Genomic DNA, 18,690 nt, shown 5'->3' on the forward strand with positions numbered 1-18,690 from the left:
CATTTTGGGAGTCTGAGCCTCCCACTGAACGTGCTCATTCTCCCCGCAAGGTCCGAGTGTAGTGGGTGGGAGGTGTTGTCCATAATGGCTAGGAGTTTTGCTAGACTTCTCCTCTCTGACACCACCGCTAGCTCCACTCCCACCACGTTACTGGCCTTCTCTACCAACTTGTCCAGTCTGATTGCATCCCTCGCTCTCAGCCCGCTGCCCCAGCAGGACACGGCGTACAAGAAGGCGCCCGCCACCACCGACTCATAGAACATCTTCAACATCTTTGTACAGACGTTGAAGGATCCTAACCTCCCTTCTTGTAGAGTGCCTCCGCGTGTTTTGACCCATTCAACTTGTTGTCCATGTGTACACCGAGGTATTTATAATCCTCAACCATGTCCACATCGACCCCCCTGATGGAAACAGGGGTCGCCGGAGTACTCCTCCTCCTTCCCAGGTCCACAACCAGCTCCTTGGTCTTCGTCACATTAAGCTGGAGGTGGTTCTTTCCACACCATGTGACAAAGTCCTCCACCAGTGCCCTGTATTCCTCATCGTCATCATCCTCAATACACCCCACTATCGCGGAGTCATCAGAAAACTTCTAAAGGTGGCAGGACTCTGACTGATAGTGGAAATCGGTGGTGTAGATGGTGAAGAGGAAGGGGGAGAGGACTGTGCCCTGCGGGGCCCCGGTGTTGCTGACCAGCCTGTCAGACACAGTCCTGCAGTCGCACGTACTGTGGTCTGTCAGTCAGGTAATCAACAACCCGGGACACCAAGGGTGCCTCCACCTGCATCGTCTCCAACTTCTCACCCAGTAGAAGTCAAAAAACATGACCCTCACACTGCTCGCAGGCTTGTGTAGGTGGGTGTGGGCTCGGTTCAGCAGGTAGATGACTGCGTCCTCCACTGCCAGTCGGGGCAGGTAGTAATAATTCCCCAATAAGTCAGAAATCAGAGTTTAAGGCAGGCCTGGGCAATTATTTTGACTCGGGGGCCAAATTTAGAGAAAAAAATGTGTCTATTTTTAGGAAAACTAATAACGAGGAGCGCGAGTGGAGCAAAAGCAGAAGAGATAAACACGACTGGAAGGGTGAAACATCGGGAATCTACTGGCGCCGAGTGAATGGACTGGAGAGCACGGCAGCGCCAGAGCAGAGCCACAGGAAAGCGAGGCGCGTGAGTGGAGCCAAAGCAGAAGAGGTAAACACGACTGGAAGGGTGAAACATCGGGAACCTACTGGCGCCGAGTGAATGGACTGGAGAGCACGGCAGCGCCAGAGCAGAGCCGCAGGAAAACGAGGAGCGTGAATGGAGCCAAAGCAGAAGAGGTAAACCCGACTGGAAGGGTGAAACATCGGGAACCTACTGGCGCCGAGTGAATGGACTGGAGAGCTTAAGTAGTCAGGAGGAAACGAGTATCATGGGTGTGCGCAGGTGGCTCCGCCCCGTGACCAAGAAACCAGGCACTGCAACAAAAAGGCAGACAGGTGGCAACAGAGCTGCCAGATCATGACACTTATTTACTTGAACTGGAAAAAAACAATTGAATTAATTGGAAATGATGATTTATAAGAAAATATACAATTTTCTTTACATTTTTATTTTATATGTTGCTTTGCATAATAACGTGTCAATAAAGGATAAAGAAAATAGCTACACATCTAAGCATATATATGGAACAATCACCTTTTTAGATGAACATTTGTAATTTCAGACTGTCATTGAAGGCAACACCAGGCTAATATGCAGTCGATAAGAAGCTGTGTAATTTTGAAGTTTTTTTTTTTTTTTTTTTTCACAATTATTACTAACTTTTTTGTTGAGGTTGGATTAAGTTGGTGGTGTTAAGATAAAGCCTCAGGGTTTTATGTACTTGAATAGTGCGTGTGTGTGTGTGTGTGTGTGTGTGTGTGTGTGTGTGTATGTGTGTGTGTGTGTGTGTGTGTGTGCACTCTACTCCACAGAGCACTGTTGTGGTTTCCAAAAGTTACATAACTGCTGTTTGCATTCACAAAAGCTTTTGTCCAAATGCCAGCCGGATCCTGCAGGTGGTCTTCTGGAACACGATGTGTGTGTGTGTGTGTGTGTGTGTGTGTGTGTGTGTGTGTGTGTGTGTGTGTGTGTGTGTGCGTGTGCGTGCGCACGCGTGCACTTGCATGCAAGACATGTGGGCAAGGTTTACGTGACATAAAAAAAAAAAAAGAATGATTCACCATGTAACTGTTTAAACAACAACCGTGTTTAAAGCCAAAGTCACAAAATGACACGCAAAGTGTTCATAATTTACATAATGTTCTTTGAATTAACATGAAAACCTTTTTTTTTTTTCCTGCCCCACAAGAATGGAAGGCAGCTGTGATGACAATTTGTGGAATAAAAACTGAAAGTTTGGAATAAAAACGGAAAGTTTTACCAACACATGAACACACAGGAACACTTACTAAAGGTTTGCTGCCATCTGCTGGTCAACTTTGTCACCTTCATTTATTTCATCTGAGTATATGGTTGCCAATTAGTGGTGCGGTCTTCAACTAATTTGAATGTTTTTCGTGTATAAAATATGTATAAAAAATAAATAAAAAACCCAGATACTAATTACTTATTTATTGGCTTTATGTTGTTTGTATTTGCCCCTGAAACGCCCGTCAACGTCTTGTCAATTCAGAAGTCTTCCAGACTTTCCATGTCACAGCATGCAAAGACGAAAACGTCACGGCAACCATAGAACAGGAAGTTGAATTCTTGTGTTGTAGGAACATGAAAATGGAATGGAATATGGCGACAATGACTTAAGACGAAAAGGTAAAACAAATAATTAAAGGAGTCGGCTGTGTTTACCTCTCAAGCCTGTGCAATAATGTTCCTGCACAAACTGGTGTCTATTTCTAAATTGACTTTTACAATGGTAGGAATATAACAATGACCGGCATTAATGATAAATAGAGATGTCCGATAATGGCTTTTTTGCCGATATCCGATATTCCGATATCGTCCAACTCTTAATTACCGATTCCGATATCAACCGATACCGATATATACAGTCGTGGAATTAACACATTATTATGCCTACTTTTGTTGTGATGCATTAAACAATGTAACAAGGTTTTCCAAAATAAATCAACTCAAGTTATGGAAATAAATGCCAACATGGCACTGCCATATTTATTATTGAAGTCACAAAGTGCATTATTTTTATTTAAAATGCCTCAAAACAGCAGCTTGGAATTTGGGACATGCTCTCCTTGAGAGAGCATGAGGAGATTGAGGTGGGGTGGGGGTAGGGGTAGGGGGTAGCGGGGGGGGGGGGGGTCTATATTGTAGTGGCCTGGAAGAGTTAGTGCTGCAAGGGGTTCTGGGTATTTGTTCTGTTGTGTTTATGTTGTGTTACGGTGCGGATGTTCTCCCGAAATGTGTTTGTCATTCTTGTTTGGTGTGGGTTCACAGTGTGGCGCATATTTGTAACAGTGTTAAAGTTGTTTATACGGCCACCCTCAGTGTGACCTGTATGGCTATTGACCAAGTATGCGTTGCATTCACTTGTGTGTGTGTGATAAGCCGTAGATATTATGTGACTGGGCCGGCACGCAAAGGCAGTGCCTTTAAGGTTTATTGGCGCTCTCTACTTCTCCCTACGTCCGTGTACACAGCGGCGTTTTAAAAAGTCATACATTTTACTTTTTGAAACCGATACCGATAATTTCCGATATTACATTTTAAAGCATTTATCGGCCGATAATATCGGCCTGCCGATATGATCGGACATATCTAATGATAAACTACAGTAAATCTCCTGACGGTTAGTATTACCATTTATAATTAATCTAAGTGTAAAACTACACTTTGATAAACTCACGGACTGCTCATTTCCTGCCGGAGATGGTAGCTAGCACCAATTGCCGCTGATCGCTAGCGGCTAGCATGCACAGCACTGCTATTTGCTAGCCTGAAGCTAATAGACAAAACGCCGAAAGTCGCAAGCCACTGTTAATGCCACTAAGCTGTTTTTTAGCTAGCATGTAGCCACAGCACCCATGATCGCTGGCTGGCACCCATCGCACTGTTGATAGTTAGCAAGTTACTAGCCGAGCTAAATGCTAGCTGCCGGCTAGCGCCACTAATTGCTAGCTAGAATCTAACGCTTGTAGTGTTGCTAATCGCTAGCTAGGATTTAGTGCGCGGATTGCTTGCTAGCAGCTATCGCTCATAGCTCCACGTATTGCCCATAGCACTGTCGCTAATTGTTAGCCATCTGCTCGTGCCGCTAATCGCTAGCTAGAATTCAACCTGCTCAGTCGCCTTGTGGTTAGAGTGTCCGCCCTAAAATCGGTAGGTCGTGAGTTATACCAAAGACTATAAAAATGGGACCCATTACCTCCCTGCTTGGCACTCCGCATCAAGGGTTGGAATTGGGGGTTAAATCACCAAAATGATTCCCGAGCGTGGCCACCGCTGCTGCTCACTGCTCCCCTCACCTCCCAGGGGGTGGAACAAGGGGATGGGTGAAATGCAGAGGGTAATTTCACCACATCTAGTGTGTGTGTGACTATCAGTGGTACTTTAACTTTAACTTTAGCCTAAGGGGTCGCACCCGGGCTGAGGAGGTTTTGGGCCCTCCCCCCTGAACCTCAACAACCCCCCGCACCAAACCTCAACACCCCCGCCCCCCTTTGCTCCAAAAACACAGTTTAAAAAAAATAATCATGATTTTACTCAACAGAACAGCAACAATGCAAAAATATTACTCATTCGTGAATATATCTCCTTCGAGATGGGCGAATGCATGTCTCTGCGAGTGTAATAGGAGCCAGACAACTTCAAGAATAGTGCTGGCGGTCTGGGAAACTGCTTATGCTTTTAGCTCAGTAGTCAGCACGCTGGTCTCTCACACCGGGCCCAGCTCGGAGCAGTAGGAAAAAACAACGCAGCCGAGATAGAGTACACAAACGCTACACAAAGCTGTCTGTGATTGACAGCAATGAACACCAAGCGATGCATTTCGCCGTCAAAATCAGGGGCCCCCGGTTGGGTGGGGCCCTTGGGCCCTCAGCCCAGGGCGAGCCCGTGCATAATCGCTAGCTATCTCAAATGCTAGCAAGAATACAAGACACATTAACGTCTTTTACCATTACAAACAACACATCTTAATCTAAATTTAAATACCAACATTGTTGTCTGAGCAACAAAGCTATCAATATTTGTACACTTATGTTACAGTTAGACTGAAAAGAAGGCTGCCATGACATCGATTGTGTGAGTAGTAGTTGTGTATTGTTATTTTATTTATTTGTGTGAATGCTCCAAAGCATTCACACATATGGTTTTCTACTCCAAAATTCATCTATTTATTCAACTTCTTCAACTTTTTCTTCTTCTCCAGATTTTGGCACTCTGTACCTTCCACATTTTTCACCCGATTCAAACCGTTCCAACTTCAAACTGTTCAGTCTATTCAGGAATTGCGGGCTTTCCCTTGACAAATTCCAAAAATTCACAGATTTCCCAGAGTTCCAGGTTTTCTGGGACATTTTTCCCTTTCAAAATGAATTGGCTATTTTTCAAACTTCCACATTTTTCAACCGTTTCAAACCATTCCACCTTCAACACGTTCCACCATCCTGGAAATTTAAACTACCCCTTTTTCCAAGTTCTAAAAAATTTCAGGATTTTCCAGAATTCCTGGTTTTCCAAAGCCCTATTTCCACGCTTTTTTTTCTGGCGACTACTCCTTCCACATTTTTCAATGCATTTCAACCGTTCCCCCGTCAAAACATTCCTCCCAAACAAGACAACAAAACAAATACATTTTTTTGAACTGGAAAAATTCCCGGATTTCCCGAAATTCCAGGAATTCCGTAATACCATTTCTCAATTCAACATGTTACTACTCCGACATTTCTCGACCGATTTGAAAAATTCCCACACCAACAATTTTAACTCAATCAAGTTTTGTTTGACCATTTTCAAAACAATTCTGTCTTTTCCCGAAATTCCTTAATTTTTGGGACATTTTTCAAAGTTCCACAACTTCTGTCATGTTCTGTGGTCATGTTTTGTTTTGTTATTTTATGGTTGTTTAAGACTCTTTTAGTTCCTGTTTACGCTCCTTTGTTTGGTCACCATGTCAACTTATTAGTTTCACCTGTCTCATGTGTTGGACTCACGCACCTGTTTTTAATCATGAAGATACTATTTAAGCCTGTAGTTGCCTGGCGACATTACTCTGATGATACTCTGTTCTTGCTATGTGCTACTCTGATTACTCTGTCCATGCCATAGTTCATGCTGCTCTTTTCGTGCTCATTTCTTGTTACAGTAATTCTTTTTTGTTTCATGTCCATAGTTCTGCCTTAGTGTTAGTTTTGTTCCCTGCGTTAAGTTGTGCCTCCGCTGTGAGCGCCTTTTTGTTTGTAACCTTTTGTAGCTTTTGAGTTAAGATTAAATCATGTTTTTACCTGCACGCCATGTCCAGTCAAGTTCGTTTGCATCCCGGGAAAATAATCCTCGAATCAACCTGCGTAAAAGTCCACGTCGTCATGACAACTTCCACATTTTTCATCTGATGCAAACTGTTTCTACTTCAAAATATTCAGCCTGTTTGGGAATTCAACAATTCTAAAAGAATTCCAGGATTTCAGTTCAACTTCAGCATTGGAGCATTCACACGCAATTCCTTCAGGAATTGCCTCATCTAGTTTGATTTGATCTTCTTTCCACCAAGTTGAATGTATGGTCGACGGCGCCATATTGACACTGGAACAGGTCAATTCCATGTCCATGACTTTCTATGGAGAAATGGAAAATAGTTTGTCAGTAGGAGTATGAACTCTCTGTGACCACAGGGTCAGTGTCCACATGAAGAAGAAGGAGAATGAAGACGGAGTACAGACAAAGATCTGGAAAGAAGTGAAGCAGAGACAAAAAAAACACAGAAAATGAATATTCATGAGGAACGAAAGATGGATGGAGGGAAAAAGGGAATGAGGAGAACGAGCAAAGCGGAGGTGTAGTCAAGCACTGACTGACCCCGGGGGACACACACATGCACGCACACAAACGTGCACACACATTCACACTCACACAATTGAAAATGGAACCCATTATCTGTCAAAACTCCCTGATAGAACGTATTTGAAGAAGATTTGCGAGATTAGGGCGGTGAAGAAAAAATGACAGCACCACTCTAATTTGTGCCACACTGCCAACATCAATGGTATTCTCGCACTGCAATGCTGCGTTCAAAGACTGGTGATTGTTTAGGAAAGCAAACAAGCGAGCAGATTTTTGACCTCTGACACTCGGGCCGATTTGTTTCGGATCATTTTCAAATCCATAGGGTTCCTGCTGTGGCACAGAACAATACCTTAGACTAAGACTTCCTTTTATTGTCATTCAAATTTGAACTTTACAGTACAGATAAGAACAACATTTTGTGGCATTAGCTCGTTGTAGTGCAGGATAAAAGAGCAATAAGGTGCAGATATAAATAAATAGATTACTGTACAGATAAATATATTGCACTTTTGCACATGCATCCATGTTTATGGATGCATGTTATATTGTCTTTATATTCCAGCGAGTTCATCCATTTTTGGGGGGGAATTGAGGGGATTATTATGATGCGTTCAAGAGTCTTATGGCCTGAGGGAAGAAGCTGTTATAGAACCTGGAGGTTCTGCTCCGGAACCTCTTTCTAGAGTCCAGCAGTGAAAACAGTCCTAGGTGGGTGTGGGAGGACTCTCTACAGATTTTCTGAGCCCTGGTCAGGCAGCGGCTTTTTGCGATTTCCTGGATAGGAGGAAGAGGAGTCCTGATGATCATCACCTGCGTTCACTTTGAGGATTTTTTTTTTACCACTTATGAGGGGCAAAACATTTTAAACTTTGACCCCAACGCCTCAGTCACATTGCCTGGAAAGTACTTGCTTTGCCTTGGCTCATCAATCGTATTTTGGAAAAGCAACAATGAATTTTTATTTTTATTTTTACCATTTATGTCATATAGGGTTCTTGTTTTTCCATAGAGAGACGATCACTGAGTTCGAAGACTGTTTGTGATTGGTCAGGTCAAACATTTGACCTGAGCCCCATCAGCCCACTTGTGACACATAAAAAAATCCCATTTCCTCTTGACTACCCAAGCTCTCCAGTCCATTTGCTCGGCGCCAGTAGATTCCTGATGTTTCACCCTTCCAGTCGGGTTCATCTCCTCTGCTTTGGCGCCACTCACACTTCTCCTTTTCCCGTGGCTCTGCCGCCACTGTGTAGTGTTAACTGTTTACTGTCCACACATTTTGTGTGCGTTATTTGTTGTTTTTTTACACCTTTTGTTATTATTATTATTATAGAGGTTTATTTGAAATAGGGACAGATACAAAAACATAGACATCTGAAACAGTTATCCGATGCATGCATCACAGTGTTTGTAGCCAAAGCTAATTTACAACACTTGTCCCCAACAACAACAACAACACAGATCCAACATCATTAAAATAGGAAAATAAAAAATAGAGTGAGTTGATAATAATGATAATAGTAATAACACAGACAAAGTGCAAACTAGATAAAGGATGTGTGCATCCTTAGTTATTTTTTCTCACTCCTTTTTGAGTGTGCTTTTTGTTATTATTCTTATGTACGCTTCATTCACTAACAGTGTTACAAAAACGATCAATTAGAATAATGCATAATGTTGGATATGGAGAACATACAAACCCTTTATTTATTAAATCACAATTATAGAAATTCAACGATTTGGTGCATTTGCAAACAGCTAAAATGATGTCCAAAGCAAACTATAACCTGCTACCCAAGAATGTACAACAATTCTTCTCAACAAAAGAAGAGAAATATAACCTAAGGGGAAAATCTCATTTAAAGCATTTTTATATACGTACAACATTAAAACCTTTAGCATATCAGTATGTGGAATTAAATTATGGAATGGATTAACCAAAGAAACCAAACAAAGCACCAATATGATTCAGTTTAAGAGACGGTCCTAACTACAAGTGTTCACAAAGTACACAGAAAAATAATTATGATGAACATCTTGAGTGTGCGACTATAAGGGGTACTTTAGCTTTAACTTTAACGCTTTTTTTCCCCTTTTTTAAAAATTGAGACAAAGATAATTTATGTATTTAATATTTGTTTGCATACTATGGTATATTATTTATTTGTTCACTGTTCTGTTACAGAGAACAAGGACATTGGATAAAATTACTATGGTATGAAAAGGGGTAGGATTAAATAAGCTCTTCTTCTTCCTACTCCTTTTCGGACGTGCTGTAACGAAACAACTGAAAATGTGTGATGCATTACATTGTATTGTATGCATGTTCGAAATAAACTAAAACTGAAACTGAACTGAACTGAACTATTGTCACCATGTCACTATCTTAATGCATTTTATTCTTCCCTATAGGTCTATAGTGTCAGTTATTGTACTACTACGAAATAAAGTGTATATTTTTGTATTCAGTCTCACTGTCTTGTTTGGTGTCGGAACTTATAGAGGCCTTAACACAAAACGTGCACTAGTTCTGTGGGCCATTGTATCCCCAGTAGCGTTGTCAGCTTTTCCTTTATGTAAATATTCAAATTAAATTATTGACCTTAACCGCTCTTGCCCCATATAGTTACTTGTTTCTTTCCCAAGAGAGTAATTGAAGTACACTTAACAGAACACTTCTTTTATAAATGTAAATAATTACTAGCAAAAACAAATGATGCGTTACTCCACCCCCCCCTGTCATGATCCGTGGTCCGGATCATGTTTTTGTGTTTTCTGTTAGTTTTGGACTCCTTTTGTTATTGCTTGTGCACCTGTGAGTTTTGTTTGGTCACCATGGTTACTAGATTTTCACCTGCCTTGCACGCGCACCTGTTGCTCATCAGAGACTCTATTTAAGCCTACCTTTGTTGATCACTCCTTCTGCCTTCTTTGTTTTTTGCATCACGCGACTACCACGTAAGTTTGTTCTTGTCTCCTAGCCCCTGCTAAGTTTCATAGTCCGTGCTAAGTGTTAGCCTTAGCTTCCAGTGCGCTCGGCACCTCATCCTGTCGGTTTGTTTTCTGTTTTGTACCAGTTTTGTGTTATTTTTCTATTAAATCATGTCGTCACCTGCAAGCCCTGTCCGGATTCGTCCTTTGCTTCCTGGGAGAACAAAACCCTGCATCACCATGCGCCCCACACGTGACACCCCCCCCCTTGTTTTTGTTTTTTTACTTTTAAATATCTGGCATATGCATTTGGTGGTGAAATCTATCAAAATTAGGGTGGTCCGAAAAAGGAGGGATTTTTCAAATTGACCGTGTGTCGGTTTTAAAAGTGCTCCCCCTCTGGTCAACATATGAAATAACAAGTATGTGTAAAAGGGGTAGGATTAAATAAGCTCTGCTTCTTCCTACTCCTTTTTGGATGTGCTGTATTGAAACAACTGGAAATGTGTGATGCATTACATTGTATTGTATGCATGTTTGAAATAAACTGAAACTGAAACCGAACTGAACTGAACTTATTTCTTATCTGTGTTTGGGGTCCTACTTTAGACCTATTTGTGTAACATGTCTAAAATGTGTAGGATTCTTGCATTTGGCATGAAGGCCGTTACTCGCTACAAGGTGCAAGATGCACTAAATTGTGACACAGATTAGCAATTTGCGTCAAATATGCAAAATCCATCGGGTTCTTGCTTTGCCTTGGAGAAGTTTATTCGCAGTTGAGAGGTGACAGGGGTGTACTGACTCAACCCCTCTGCCATTTTGTGGCAAATATACAAAATGATCTTGCTTTGCCATGAAAAATAATCACACTGTAATAAAACAAAAGTCTTAACAGGCTTGAATGACCATCGCCCATTTGACCATGGTCCATTTTGACCACACCCACCCCGTTCAAAACTAGGGTTCTTGCTAGCTCTCGTCATTTAGAGCTCCTTTCCTGTCAATCAGCTGCAAGAGCAAACAGTACGGAATCCCTTTTGATATTGACTGGCCTTGTTTAAATGGGTGCACACTTCCAACCCCTCCACTGAAGAGCTGTTGAGCGGCACAATGACGGTCACTCATCGCAGAGTGGAAGACCCAGCATGCATTGGAGAAACAGGTGGTGCTAAAACCTGCTAAAAGCCATCCGATATACATCATAACTTTGTGTTTTTGGGGAGAAATGAATGTGATATCCAGTGACCTGTCTCATTATTAGTGCATTTATTTTTACAATAAATAAACAGCTTAGGGCCCCCGGCCCCGCACTTTGAACACCCTTGCTGTAGCCCTTGTGTGGTGTTCCGGTCTGTGGGACCCGTTTTCATTTTTTATTAAAAGAAAAATGATACAATTAATCAATTTTTCAAACTGAGACTCACTGACTTTGGCTCATTTTCTGTGAAGAACGGAGGTGGGTAGAGTAGCCAGAAATTGTACTCAAGTAAGAGTACTGAGTTTTGTTACTCAAGTAAAAGTAAGGAGTAGTCACCCAAATATTTACTTGAGTAAAAGTAAAAAGTATGTTGTGAAAAAACTACTCAAGTACTGAGTAACTGATGAGTAACCTGTTCGTTTAATGATGACGGCAACAAATAATGCACAAAAACATGCAAATAGCAATGAACAAATTCAGAGCCAGGAATATCTCTTAAGAAACTAAAACAATAATATATTAAATAATAATACATGAAAAATGTAATAAATTAAGGCAAATTGAGCCACAATAACTTAAAGGCCTACTGAAATGATTTTTTTTTAATTTAAACGGGAATAGCAGATCCATTCTATGTGTCATACTTGATCATTTCGCGATATTGCCATATTTTTGCTGAAAGGATTTAGTAGAGAAAATCGACGATAAAGTTCGCAACTTTTGCTCGCTGATAAAAAAAAGCCGTGCCCCTACCGGAAGTAGCGTGACGTCACAAGCGGTAGTGCTGCTCACAATTCCCCGTTGTTCACAATGGAGCGAGAGGTATTTGGAGCGAGAAAGCGACGATTACCCCATTAATTTGAGCGAGGATGAAAGATTCGTGGATGAGGAACGTTAGAGTGACGGACTAGAATGCAGTTCAAGAGATATCTTTTTTCGCTCTTACCGTAACTTAGGTACAAGGGCTCATTGGATTCCACACTCTCTCCTTTTTCTATTGTGGATCACGGATTTGTATTTTAAACCACCTCGGATACTATATCCTCTTGAAAATGAGAGTCGAGAAGGCGAAATGGACATTCAGTGACTTTTATCTCCACGACAATACATTGACGAAGCTCTTTAGCATGAGCTAACGTGATAGCATCTGTCTCAAATGCAGATAGACACTAAATAAATAAATACCTGACTGGAAGGATAGACAGAAGTTCAACAATACTACTATCAGGAGACACCGAACCAAACACTGGACATGTAAATACACGGTTAGTGTGTATTCGACGCCTGTCGAAGCCTAGCAATGCTGTTGCTAACGACGCTAACTTAGCAACGGGAGCTCGTCAGAGCTATGATAAAAACATTAGCGCTCCACCTACGCCAGCCAGCCCTCCTCTGCTCATCAACACCCGTGCTCACCTGCGTTCCAGCGATCGACGATGCGGTCGGCGGCCCGGAGACGTAGGAAGTCAAGGTGAGGTCGCCGGCGCTAGTGTCTGCTATCCAACAAAGTCCTCCTTGTTGTGTTGCTACAGCCAGCCGCTAATACACCGATCCCACCTACAACGTTCTTCTTTGCAGCCTCCATTGTTCATTAAACAAATTGCAAAAGATTCACCAACACAGATGTCCAGAATACTGTGGAGTTATGAAATGAAAACAGAGCTTTGTGTATAGGATTTTTCGGGCTCCGAATACTTCTCTTGTCCTCGTGACGTCACACGCACACGTCAGCATAATAAAACGTTTTCAAGCGGAAGCGTGGCGGGAAATTTAAAATTGCACTTTATAAGTTAACCCGGCCGTATTGGCATGTGTTGGAATGTTAAGATTTCATCATTGATATACAAACTATCAGACTGCGTGGTCGGTAGTAGTGGCTTTCAGTAGCCATAGGCTCAGTAGGCAGAGATTACAAAGGAAAATAACAAGCTAGCCTTTACGCAAACCATAAACTCTGATAGGTGTGGGATGCACCTGAGAACACACTGATTGGTGTTTGTATGCATGCGTGTGTGTGTGTGTGTCTCTGTCTGTCTATGAGGCTGCAGTGCGTTAATAAATGTCCCCACACGATGTACATTTGACAGTGATTCATAGCAGGGAAGCTAACACCAGCCTACGGTGACAGCCAAAATATCTACTGACGTTACTTACTTACTTCCTCAAATTTGACGTTGAGTTCATGTAAGCTGAAATGTCCACTTGTTTGGGGAGACACATATGACAACGCATTTCGTAACTGTTTTTTTGGTTGTCTGAAGCGTGAACATCGATTTTATGTGAGGCCAGGGGTGTTCTTCCTCTTCTGGTTGACGCGAAGCGTTCGTTGCTGTCTATGCCATTGTTGTTGTTTGCCACTGAAACTTTATGTGCAGTTAATCATGTGACCGCCTGGCTCTGTTTAATTGGTGAAACCTCACCAGTGACTGTATTTGATCGGTGAAACGCAGGCATGTGATAGATCCTACTTTGAAGGTCTGTCTGACAGACCAAAACAAACAAAGCGTCATTAACAGATCGATAAAAATCAGTAGCGAGTAGCGAGCTGAATGTAGATAAATGGAGCGGAGTAAAAGTAGCGTTTCTTCTCTATAAATATACTCAACTAAAAGTAAAAGTACACTACCGTTCAAAAGTTTGGGGTCACCCAAACTATTTTGTGTAATAGCCTTCATTTCTAAGAACAAGAATAGACTGTCGAGTTTCAGATGAAAGTTCTCTTTTTCTGGCCATGTTGAGCGTTTAATGGACCCCACAAATGTGATGCTCCAGAAACTCAATCTGTAGCTTCTGTAACGAGCTAAACTGTTTTCAGATGTGTGAACATGATTGCACAAGGGTTTTCTAATCATCAATTAGCCTTCTGAGCCAATGAGCAAACACATTGTACCATTAGAACACTGGAGTGATAGTTGCTGGAAATGGGCCTCTATACACCTATGTAGATATTGCACCAAAAACCAGACATTTGCAGCTAGAATAGTCATTTACCACATTAGCAATGTATAGAGTGGATTTCTTTAAAGTTAAGACTAGTTTAAAGTTATCTTCATTGAAAAGTACAGTGCTTTTCCTTCAACAATAAGGACATTTCAATGTGACCCCAAACTTTTGAACGGTAGTGTATGTTGCATTAAAACTACTCTTAGAAGTACAATTTATCCCAAAAGTTACTCAAGTAGATGTAATGGAATAAATGTAGCGCGTTACTACCCACCTCTGGTGAAGAACATATATCAGAATACATATTTAATGACCACACATCATACACCCTCCCTTTATATTTCCATTACATATAATATGTCCGGGTTCACACACACACACACACACACACACACACACACACACACACACACACACACACACACACACACACACACACACACACACACACACACACACACACACACACACACACACACACACACACACACACACACACACACACACACACACACACACACACACACACCAGGCCTAGAGAGGAGGAGGACAGAGTGTAGGTACACAGAACACCAGAGGGTCAAATGTGCGAGAAAATGAGAGCAGACAGTGTTGACAAACAATGTTGCAACCTTGTGTAGGAACCGCAGGTGCAGAAACACAAAAGAAGAATCCCTGTGGGATGCAGAAACTGGCAGAGAAAGTTTCCGTGCAACGTTCATATTGTTGTTACTCAGCCAGAGTTTGTGGGTCTGATGGACCCGTTGCATTTTGTGGCTTTTAATGCCTCATAATCAAACACTTTTATGAGATGTTTACCTTATCCCAATAAACATCTGTTCAGTATTTTAACATAAAAGTGTTTGATTGTGAAGGCCTACTGAAAGCCACTACTACCGACCACGCAGTCTGATAGTTTATACATCAATGATGAAATCTTAACATTGCAACACATGCCAATACGGCCGGGTTAACTTATAAAGTGACATTTTAAATTTCCCGGCAAACTTCCGGCTGAAAACGTTTCGATATGATGACGTTTGCGCGTGACGTCAACGGTTGAAGCGGAAGTATTCTGAGCCCATTGAATCCAATACAAAAAGCTCTGTTTTCATCTCAAAATTCCACAGTATTCTGGACATCTGTGTTGGTGAATCTTTTGCAATTTGTTTAATGAACAATGGAGACTGCAAAGAAGAAAGTTGTAGGTGGGATCGGTGTATTAGCGGCGGACTACAGCAACACAACCAGGAGGGCTTTGAGGATAGCAGATGCGCTAGCCGAATGACCTCACCTTGACTTCCTCCGTCTCCGGGCCGCCAACCGCATCGGTGATCGGGTGAAGTCCTTCAGCGTACCGTCGATCGCTGGAACGCAGGTGAGCACGGGTCGTGATGAGCAGATGAGAGCTGGCGTAGGTGCAGAGCTAATGTTTTTAGCATAGCTCTGTCGAGGTTCCGTAGCTAAGTTAGCTTCAATGGCGTCGTTAGCAACAGCATTGCTAAGCTTCGCCAAGCTGGAAAGCATTAACCGTGTAGTTACCGTGTCCAGAGTTTGGTAGTATTGTTGATCTTCCGGCTATCCTTCCAGTCAGGGACTTATTTGTTTTGTTTCTATATGCAGTAAAGCCTGATGCTATCACGTTAGCTCAGTAGCTAAAGTGCTTCACCGATGTATTGTCGTGGAGATAAAAGTCACTGTGAATGTCCATTTCGCGTTCTCGACTCTCATTTTCAAGAGGATATAGTATCTGAGGTGGTTTAAAATACAAATCCGTGATCCACAATAGAAAAAGGAGAGTGTGTGGAATCCAATGAGCCAGCTTGTACCTAAGTTACGGTCAGAGCGAAAAAAGATACGTTCTGCACTGCACACTAGTCCTTCACTTTCACGTTCCTCATCCACAAATCTTTCATCCTCGCTCAAATTAATGGGGTAATCGTCGCTTTCTCGGTCCGAATCTCTCTCGCTGCTGGTGTAAAACAATGGGGAAATGTGAGCAGTCCTTCTTCCGGTGTCGTCACGCTACTTCCGGTACAGGCAAGGCTTTTTTTTAATCAGGTACCAAAAGTTGCGAACTTTATCGTCGTTGTTCTCTACTAAATCCTTTCAGCAAAAAAATGGCAATATCGCGAAATGATCAAGTATGACACATAGAATGGATTTGCTATCCCCGTTTAAATAAAAAATGTTCATTTCAGTAGGCCTTTAAAAGCCACAAAATGCAACGGGTCCATCAGACCCACAAACGCTGGCTGAGTAACAACAACATGAACATTACACAAGAGGTAGGCAGCAGGTTCTGCTTTCTTTACATCAATTAGGTCTTTGCATCACATTAGTGTCGCTTCAACGACAGACCTTTTTACAGACAGGAAGTCCGATTGAACTCCGGGCTGGATGCTGGCCCCAGATCCACAAGTCAGCCAGGGTTCTTAAATTGTGCTTTGTCACCTTGAGGCCGAGAGAGGCGCTCAAATTCGCCTCACGAAATGTTCCTCTCCGAGCCCCAACAGGACGCTCCGTGCTGGCAAACGCTCTTCACTTCATTCATGAATAGGGGTGGGAGGGTTATGTGGAACCCCCTAAAAGAGCAATTGTGTTTGGGAAAGGGAGGGAGGGGTGTGCACGTGCGGTTGCCACTTCATGTGCACGTTGTTCACAGAGGTGAAGGTTACCCCTTCCTAATTGTAGTTAATGTGTGTGTGTGTGTCTGTCGCTCCAGAGGTGGTCACTGGGAATGCCGGGAGGGAGCAGAAAGAGGTGCCAGGGCGGGAGCGAGAGCGGCCCCTTATAGAGCTAAGCTTTGGGAAGGATTTGCAGCTCACAAAGTGGACCATCCAGAGGGTCCATAATTCTCCTGCGAGAGGAGCATCAGTGTTCTGGCCCGCCTGCACACAAACAAAGCCGACATGTGCACGCCGGGCTCCCAAACTTCTCTTGCACGTCTCCGCTAGTACCACATCAGAACCGCCTTGAAAGGTAAGACTTGCATTAGGAAAAGTAGGCTCGATACGATTTTTTTTTTACGATAATTATTTCACCACTTTATTTCCCTCACGAAAAATATTTTTTTATTATGCACATTTTGAAAACATTACAATACATTTCCTCAAGTTTCTCTAAATGTACCATCAATAAATACTCTATTATATAAAATAATAATACTTGATAATCATAGAGACTTACTTTAAGAATTTAACATTTGTAAATACACACACACACACGCACACACACGCACACACACACACACACACGTATATATTTATATAATTTCCTAAAATGAATTACTTAGGTTGTTATTTTTTTATTTTTTATTTTTTCCAAATTTTCTATTGATATATATTACAACCATAGATCATTAAAATATATATACAGTATATACATCTTGATTTGTGCTCTGCAAAAATAGAAATATGTGATAATTTTATGACTGTTCTTAATTTAGTGTCCATGCTATGGTATGATTTTATTGCATGTTATTGTATATTTTTAATTTAGGTAAGCAGGGCCTGCAGATGGAAATGAGCTATTTAGCTACAATCTGGTGCAGAACATATCTGTCTTTGAGCTTAATTTCTCATGTGCATTGTCCCTTCAAATAAAGACTAAACTAAAAAAACTATAACATTTCTTGACGGAAAAAAAACCGGAACAATTTATTTACATACATAGATATATTATTACAAATCAAACAGCAACCTATACTGTGTATTCTCTCTTGTCAACTTGACTATCAATACATATTAACAGAATGTTAAACAAGAATTTTTTTTTGCAAATGGTATTTAACTTTTTTAATACATTTAATTACATTTTCCATTCATTTATTGACCAGTAAAGCTAAAAAATTGCATTTGAATTGTAATTCTAATCATATTAATAAATTATTGTTACCTTACTGAAAACAAATCCAACACTTTTTAAAACAGGGAAATTAAGTGAAATTATTTTAGTTTTTAGTTTGATAAATATTGTCTTGCTGTTTGCAACCAATACATATTAAAGTATATATTTATAAATGTGTTTGTGTTTAAAAGTATATGTGTGTATATATGTATATACTGTATGTATGTATAAATATATGTAAATATACATGCATATATATATATATATATATATATATATATATATATATATATATATATATATATATATATATATGCATATATATATATATATATATATATATATATATATATATATATATATATATATATATATATATATATATATATATATATATATATATATATATGTATGTATATATATATATATATATATATATATATATATATATATATATATATATATATATATATATATATATATATATATATATATATATATATATATATATATAAATATATATATATATAAATATATATATGGATTTTGCATATGTGACACAACAAAAATCTAGATGATTCCAAATAACAAAAACAATGGTTGGGATCTTTTTTAATTTACATTTAGGTTATCCGTGTTTTACACTTAAAATAGGTTGTCCTGATCCAATATCAATAAATGATATTGGTGTGGTATCAGAAAAAAAATAGGATGATATCAGTTTGCATGTAAAATCTCTTGTGCAATGTCCTCCAATA

The 18,690-nt window shown here is 40.7% G+C and overlaps 1 protein-coding gene across 1 annotated transcript in view; it reads left to right on the forward strand.

The window, feature by feature from the left end:
- Positions 1-16,770: 16,770 nt before the first annotated feature.
- LOC133631101 (ATP-sensitive inward rectifier potassium channel 10-like) overlaps positions 16,771-18,690 on the forward strand; it is a 29,134-nt gene continuing 27,214 nt past the window's right edge. Inside the window, exon 1 of the mRNA XM_062023143.1 lies at positions 16,771-17,065. The gene's annotated coding sequence lies outside the window, so the exon portion shown is untranslated. The remainder of the gene's footprint in view (positions 17,066-18,690) is intronic.

The sequence above is a fragment of the Entelurus aequoreus genome, linkage group LG16 (assembly GCF_033978785.1).
Source record: "Entelurus aequoreus isolate RoL-2023_Sb linkage group LG16, RoL_Eaeq_v1.1, whole genome shotgun sequence".
Classification (NCBI taxonomy): Eukaryota; Metazoa; Chordata; class Actinopteri; order Syngnathiformes; family Syngnathidae; genus Entelurus; species Entelurus aequoreus.